An 8,893-nucleotide genomic window follows, 5' to 3' on the forward strand; every position below is an offset into this window, starting at 1 on the left:
TCTCTCTTCCAAGCTCTCTCTCAAACTCTTTCCTCCATGAAAGCTTATGTATAAGCTTCCTAAATATTAATTCCACCATAAATCCTTTGATTTTCTTAAAGAAAAATTATAAACAAATCTTGGAAGGAAGATTAGAAGGAGAAGAATTGAAGAAAATTGAGAGGAAGTGAAGATCAAAGACTTCACTAAAGGTTAGTAATGCAAACTTCAAATTTTTAGCTTAATTAATGTATGTATGGCATCTAGAGCTTGTAAATAAACTTAAAATGAAAATAAATTAATTGTTGGAGACCAAACTGAAATTCGGGCAGCTTGAGAGGAGTATGGATTGCATGAATTTAATGGGTTTGAATGAGTTTAGGAACCCTACTTAGTTGATTGATTATGGTTTAAAGTTTTGAATTTAGTTAATTGCACAATTTAAGTGAATTAGGGTTTGGAGGCTAGGGTTTGTGAACCAAAATTTGGAGAAATGCATAAATGGCATGTTTGACCTATTGTGAAGTGAAATAGTGGTCAATTATGACCAAATGAATTGTGTGGGAATGGTAGGAAATTAAACCAAATTCGTAGGTCAATGCTACTTTGAAGGACCAAAACTCAAATTTTACAAGCCTAATGGATATGCCACCAATTGGAGATGAAAATAGACATAAAAGAGCACAATTTTCATTAAGGAACTATGGCCAAAAACTGACCAAAACTTGGTGAAACAATTGACCAAAGTGAAATGATAGCAGACCAAATGAACAGTAACTGTTCATTTGGTCATAACTCGAGTTAGACAGGTCAAATTGACCTGAAATTTGGCCAGGGGTTAGAGGAGATATAGATCTAAAACTTTCATGAAGAACATCACCCCAAATTATGCCATTAACCCATTCAAATTATTGAGCAAAGTTGAGTTATCAAACCTGCAACTCTGCAGATTTTCATTTGGGCAGTAATGTTTGGATAGCTATAACTCTCTCTAGAAAACTCGGATTTAGGCGATTCGTGAACCGATGGAAACCTAAGACATAGTAGAACATTTCATATGAAGAAAGTGAGACCAAATTATGAACTTAACTTGATCAAATTATTGACCAAAGTTGGATCAAAATCTGCCAGAACCCAAAATTGCAGCATGAAAAGTTATTTTGGCCATAACTTGAGCTACAAAACTCCGATTGAGGTGATCCAAAAATGAGAATACACTTAAGACAATAAGGAACATTTTCTATGAAGGAAGTTTTGTTAAATTCCAATAGTAGATCGACCAATGGAATAGTGCAACTTCGGAGAACCAAAACCGAAAATTGGCAATTTTGCCAAAATGACCTAAGCTTTAAACAAATGACCAAAACCAACAAGTTTGGTGATCAAAATGTGGTATGTGAGTGAAGTTGGAGTTTCCATACCTATTAAGCCTTAGAAAGTCAATAATTTGACTTGAATAGTGCAGTGAATAGTAACCCGAAACACAAAAATTTCGAGAACGTCGAATTTAACACGTTAGAGCTAGGTAAATGTGAAGTTAAGTTTATTTTGGATTTATTTTAAGTTTTAGTACTGAAACATTGGAAAATTTCGTGTTTCAGTGAAAAGAATACCGACAAAACCGAGGAGTCGAGTCAAGGCCAACAGCGACTGCTTGAGGTTTGTGCACAACATATACTTTTATAATCATCTTTTTGCATATCGTTTTGAATAATGTGAAATATTGGATTATGGCATTCTTATGATGTTTGATCTAAATTATTGAAAGTTATTATGTATATTTGAAAAGACAATGTTTAGCAAATTGTTAAGATAAGTTTTGAAACCACAGTGTCATGACCACATATTTGAACACCTCACTAGCACGACTAGTGGGGGTAATTAGTTTCAAATTTTGATTCCTTCTCTGGAGAAGTGTTGAGGTGTGCAGTAGAAGAGGATGTGAATGGATATCCATATATTTGAGCTAGCTAGCCTTGTGATATGATTTCTCTTTAGCCTCTGGCTATTGAGATTCATGTGATTTCTCTTAGCCTCTGGCTATTGAGATTCTATTTGTTTCGAATGGCATGATCTAACTGTGGGTTTTATGAAATGTGTTTTGATACTTTGAAATGAACTTGGTTTACATGTAAAATCTCACAATGCATGATTGTATTTAATTTTCATGTTTAGCCAAATTTTTGAATGAATGTGCTTTAAGTTTTGCATAAAGATTATTTTAGTATATTGTGCACTACTGAGTCCTAGTACTCGTGATAACTTTATTCTTCGCAGATACAGAGACTAGAGGAGCGAGGTGTGAGAAGCTACCAGCCTAAAGTTTTCGGGTATAATTTATACCCTAACTGTAAATATTTCTTCTGATGTATATATTGCACATAAATGTATGGACATGTACATGGGTCTTGAGCAGCTTGTACAAAGTTTGTATAAAAGTTGTAATAAATTTTAGTTTAGACTTTTTGAATGTAAATTTTAGTATGATGAATATATGAATTGTTTATCTTGAATGGAATATGAATAAATGATATTGATGGACAGTATTTTGAAGGAATTATTGAACTTGTGAATTTGAGAAATTGATTAAGATTGAGTATGAATTTGAAGCAGTGATTAGAAATTATTGGAAGTGCTTTTATTTCAGGTATTTGAAGAACTGGTTTCTCAAAATACAGAGGGAACTCTGTCAAAATTTTTATAAAATTTGCGTAAAAATAAAATGGACCAAAAATATTAACTAGTTTTAGTTTAACTACATGTTTTAAGTACTTATTAGAAAATGCTCACCACTTATCAAAAATAAGAAAATTGTTTTAAAATCCCTTGTAGGGTACTTAATGAGTTATCGGTAGGTGAAGTGCGGTAGTTCATTAGGTATTTTACGGGATCATGTGATACCTTACAGAGGGGTAAGGTGTGACAATTGGCTTTCCCTTGCTCCTTGCTAGCTTGGATTGAACTCCTTCCTTGAAGAAATTCAAAAAGTTCTCATCATAAATCACTTTTAGCCATGATTATGGCATGATAACATGAACTCATGCTTGCTGAACTCAATTTTTTCCTTATCTTGAGCTTTTTTCCAATTTGATTACTTGGTAACCTTCCTAAATCCTTGGAATTTCTTGCTTAAAAGAGGTGCTCTCATCAAATTGAAGTTTAATTATGCTATCTTGAAATTGGTGAGAATTCAAGCTTGAAAGAAAGAAAAATGGTGGAAAGGAGAAGATGAAGGTTCGGCCAAGAGAGAAGAGGAGGAAGAAGATGATGATCATTTATCTCTACTAATAGATATTTATATTAATTTATTTCCCTAATGGCAAACTTGTAAATATTAGAAATGATAAACTTGTAAATATTTAGAAATTCCTGATCATTAACTTGACTTTTAACTAATTATACTTAATTTTTCCTAATCATGATTAATTTAACTAATCCATCTTCATTGACTTAATTAATCACACTTAATGATAATTAAACTTAATTATGCACTAAGTTAGAAAACTTTTAAATTTTGCCCCCAAACTTTAATAACTTTGCAACTAAATCCATAGGTGTTTTTACCTCTTTTTACTTTAACCCCTGACTTAAGTGAATTTACATACCATATTCAATAGTTGATATGCTTGCTAAAATATAATGAATATGATTTGAAAATTTGGGGCATTACAAAACAGGTACACTGTGAGGAGAACTCTAATAGATACTGGCAGATTGGTCAATCTAATCACTCTTTAAGAATATGAGAAGCTCATATTATAGAGGAAAGATCTCACGAAGGTAGCATATCCTTTGGTTAGATTGGGAGATAAAACAGTACCAGTGGCAGGAATGGTTAACCTCACTGTGGGGTTAGGTGATGGTACCTTTCGAAGAAACATCTATGCTAAGTTTGTCATTATCGACATTCCTTTGTCTTATAATGTGATATTAGGGAGGCCTATTTTAAATAGTAATGGGATTTTGATTAAAATGGATTGTCTTTTCACGAAATTGCCTGCAACAGGGAGAGTTACTATAGTTCAGGGAAGTCAACAATCAGCTTAGGACTGTTATAGGCACTCTGCCAAAGTGGCTACTTGGACTACTTTCCCTATTGATCTCCTAGAAAAGCAAGAGTCCCATATGTCACCAGAACCGATTGTTAAGAAAATATAGAAAAAATTTAGAGAAAATAAATTAAAATTGTTGCAGCTGTAATTATAAGCCACTAATAGACATACTCAATTGTTGCAGCTGTAATTTTATTACTTTTACATTAATTTTTTTTTTTTTCATCTTGAACTCTAAATAGAAAATTTGTAACAAATTTAACAATTTCATTGTGCTCGATTTTGAAGAAAATTAACTAATTTCACTTAGCAAAAGAAGAATGAGATGTAGAAAGTAGGTCTAGGAAACAACGTTGAGTTTTTCTTGATAGCACTCAAACAGGCCCATTTTCAGATCTAAAAAGGCTTTTGGGTCACTTAATCGTAACCTGATATTCCTCATTAAATTTATTGTGGAACTCTCAACTCTGTGTTGTGACTCATGAGCATCCAGTTGATTGCTGCCCTTGTTATTTCTGTAAACTTCCTTCGCCCTTTCTTTTGATTAATCTCTCTTTTTACTACCATCCTGCTTATTTAATTTAAGTAAGGTGCTGAAATACAGCATATTATAAAGCCAATAATCTATAGCTTCAATGTGCATCCTTTTCCATCACATGTCAAAATGTGCTAACAATTATTTGAATTTTTAACATGTTTTATCACTATTATTATTGTTATTATTTTATTCTCGTAAAATAAACCTTAAAATAAACTCCTACAAATATCATGCCTTCAAATTTGGAAAGCTAGGATCGACCTTCAAATTAAATTTACTAGTACAATTGACTTCATTGAGTTGATTGAAAACAATGTATTGTACCCTGTTTATTTTGCATAATGATCCCATATCTTTAATTTAATTAATTTGTTGGATTAATGTTTCTATTATATTTGGTGTTTCATCTAAGCTTCCAAATAAATTAAACATTCTGCCTCATCTCTGTAAAATTTTCCCTTCATGTCTTGATACTGAGCTTTTTATTACTATTGCTCAATTTTCTGTGGTGCAGGAATGCCTATAAATGTTTTGGGTCTAGGTGCAGGTACACCATTTGCATCTCTTTGCTCAAGGCAAAATATCCAATTAATCCATATCATGAAATTCTAATTGATGAATGTTTTAGATCCCTGCATAAACAATCTTGTTCAAAGAGTAACTTGGAATTGGAACTTTGTTTCTTAATAGTTGGTGGCTGCAGAGCCTTGGCCGGGGCTTTCACACTGGCTTGGCTTTGGTAGTCAGTATAAGTCATCGAGGGTCACATTCCAGGGCTTAGTATTTGGTGGAAAGGAAGAAGATGATGGTGGTGAGCCTAAAGATCTGTTGAGAAGCACACGGGAAGTTCGTGCATCTCAATAGCATTTTCACTTGGCCTTTCCATTTTCCTCATAATGGAGGAGGCTCTTTGCAGCAAGTCCGTGGGGTTGGATTCAAATTATCTGATATTGTATAAACCTCTGGACTTTCGTTTTGTGTCTGTTGTTGGGTTTCAGGATCCCATCATTCATCCATTAAGATGAAAAACATAAAAACAATCGATGAACAACCCCAATTTTTTCGGAAAAAATACAATTTAGAATAGAAGTTCCATTTCAAGCAAATATCCTAACATTAACAACACAAGTAGATACGTTCAATAATATCATGAGATCTTTCAAAATGAATAAAGTCAACTATAACTCAGGACGCAAGGATGTGATTCTGCACATCCATGTGTAAACTGACTATTCACCTGTGACGGAATTTAGGGCGAACAGAAATTACACCTGGCCTTGCTTAATCAAAGTCATATCTGTTTTCACTAAGGAAACTTCTGTGATCGAGGTACATACTTAGGTCTAGTTGCTATATCCATCACTGTCACATATTTTTAAATGTTATAATCATTATTAATTGATATTTTTTTATCGACCCGATAAAGAGAAAAATTTAATAGGCAGTTCTCTAGTAATTTAAAATTTTTTTATTAGCACAATTAAACAAAAAATGAATGAATCAATATTTTAATTTTTTTAAAACATTAATTTTTATTCACCTAACGAAATTGAAAAATTAATAGCACAGATTTTTAAATTTTTTGTTAAGAGATAAAAAATATTTTTAAAAAAATTAAATTGTGAGTTAAATACACAAAACGTATACATCTAAATGTTGCATCCATCTAACACCGAACTCGAGTGTTGAAACAGAGTTACAACTGCTTTAAAATTTTAATTTCTAATTTAGAGTATGTTAAACGTGGATATGTTCTTAACTGTATCTCATGTTTAGTCTCAAAAAAATTTTAACAAAATTTTAAAAAGTTAATATTTTTTAAAAGTGCAATGAAATAAAAAATTTAATGAGCTCATATTCTACTAATTTGAAACTTATTTTTTTTTTATTGACCTAACTTAGTTGAAAAATTGATCACTGACATTTTTTAAATTTATTTTTAAGCAAAAAAAAAAAAAGAATTTATAAAGAATTAAATTATGAGTGAGGTGCATAAAATAATTAGGTCTAGTTTTTATATCCGTGATTAGCCCCATATATCTAAATATTATAATTGTCATTAATTAATATTATTTATTAGCCCAATAAATATAAAAATTTAATTGGCCAATGTTTTAGTAATTTAATTTTTTTTTATTGGCCCAATTTAACTATTCTAATCATGCAACAGCCCATACCCCCCTCCCCGATTCTCTCTCCTCTCCCTCACTTCCTCTTCATTCTTCTCCTTCGATCGGCCACCTCCAGCACCAGTGATGCATTGATGAGCTTCCTCACCTCCAAACAACACCCAGGTGACGGCTAATAGTGGCAAAGGGAAGTGGAACACAGTGAGAAGAAAGGGAGAAAAAGCAAGAAAGAAAGGAGGGAGAGAGGGCAGCAATTTTGGCCATCCCTGTTGGGAGTACAGGTTAACCTCCACTGTGATTGCCTACACCTATAATTACTTGTAATGATGTTGTTCTCTGCCTAAATCCTGTCTGTTGTTTATCCAAGTTGTCCACGTCTATGCTAATAAAGGGTCCATGTGATACTGCTTGATTCTTTAGGAGGGTCTCAATTTTGTTCAGATGTTCTTGCAAGGCTTTAACAGCCTCTGCTGCGTGAAGACCATGCAAATCCAACGTCTAAGGATTATTTTCATTATTTCTTATACTCAAAATTTCCTTAGCTGCCTTAGCATTGAGTCTTGCAGCATCCAACCATTCTTTACGAGCCTTTGATGAGTGCTGTTGAGCAGAAAAATGATCTCCTCTCAGAAAGGCATTTGTTGCTGACCTGGAGTGCCTAGTGGCCGACCTCATCATCCTTAGTGCGTTTCTTCGACGGCTCAAGTAAACATCTTACTCTTCCCACTCAGGCTCAACAAGTAAGGAGCTCAAGTGCCCCTGAATTGGTTTCTTGTATGCAGCAGCAGCCTTGGAGAGCCTATGTCCACAGGCAGTATACACATCCATCAATTGTTTGTGATTACCTTTGGAAGTACCCTCAAGAGTAGAGCTTAGATCAGCTATGTCTCTAGCAAGGTTTGAGGTCTGTCCTAACGAAGCAATCTTTTTTCCTCCTTCTGCACATTGAAAATCATCGCAATTAGATAAATCCTTTGCTTCCCCTTTCTCCATAGAGTTGCCAGTAGAAATCATCTCTTCTAACAAAGTTGTGGCCTTATCAATATCATTATTCACAGAGGCCATGATATCCTTGATCAAACTTTCGTCAGCCCAGCTGTGAAGTTCTTTGAGACGGTTGAAGACAAAATTAAGATCCTTCTCCTCGAGAACCATAACTAAACCAAAATCACTAACTGGTGTCAATTTATTGCAATTACCATTCTTTGTTATGGGTGGAAAATCTGCAGAATGTAATAGTACAGATAAGAAAGACCTAGCAGAAAAACCATTATTGTTCGAGATGTTTTCACAGGGACGAAGAGAGGTGATGCCAGTGGTTGGCAGGGGTGGGAAAGGATCACCGCCAACTTGTTGAAGTTGAAGACCACGTTTCTGACGCTGTTTGAGGCTAAAGGCAGCCCAACCTATGGACTTACCTCTCGCCTATGAGTTTTTGGCACAGGGCGGGCTTGCAATTGCGTTCATGTTGTCTTAGAGCATGCTCTTTCTTGAATGAGAAGCCTTATATATATAGTCACAAAGAAATTAGGATTCCATTTGTTTGGTTCTACTAAAAAAAAACCGAGAAATGGGAATGGTAGTGTTTGGAAACTCGTTTTTTCATTTGATACCCATAATAAAAGGAATAATCATTCTCCATTTTAAAAGTAGAAATCAAAACTCAGAAATGAAAATGAATGAGAATGATTATCTTGCTTAAGAGTAAATACTTGTTGAGATGTTTTAAATTTTTGTATTTTCATATTATTAAAAAAATTATAATTATAATTATAATTATAATAATTACAGGAATTAAAATATTTTTACATTTTAAATAATTAATTAAAAATTATAATTATAATTATATTAATTATAATACTTATAATTATAATAACTAAAATAATTAAATAAAATAAAATAAAAATTATAATAATAATTAAAATATAAAACTATTATTTTATATTTTCATATAAATAACTAAAATTAAAAAATTGTAATGATAATTAATTATGCCCAATTAGAATAGAAATAATAAAAATATAATTTTATATTTTTATATAATTAATTAAAATAAAAAATTTTGAATATAATCAACTTTAATAATTTAAAGTAAAATAATAAAAATATGTATTTTTATTTTTACATAAAATTAAAAAAATGTTATTTTATATTCCCGTATAATAATTAAAATTAAAAAGTAAATAATATAAAAA

At 32.4% G+C, this 8,893-nt stretch overlaps 1 pseudogene; it reads right to left on the bottom strand.

Annotated features, from left to right (window-relative positions):
- Positions 1–6,724: 6,724 nt before the first annotated feature.
- LOC110667132 (uncharacterized) lies at positions 6,725–8,165 on the bottom strand (annotated as a pseudogene).
- Between the last annotated feature and the right edge of the window lie 728 nt (positions 8,166–8,893).

Source organism: Hevea brasiliensis, chromosome 2 (genome assembly GCF_030052815.1).
Source record: "Hevea brasiliensis isolate MT/VB/25A 57/8 chromosome 2, ASM3005281v1, whole genome shotgun sequence".
Taxonomy (NCBI): domain Eukaryota; kingdom Viridiplantae; phylum Streptophyta; class Magnoliopsida; order Malpighiales; family Euphorbiaceae; genus Hevea; species Hevea brasiliensis.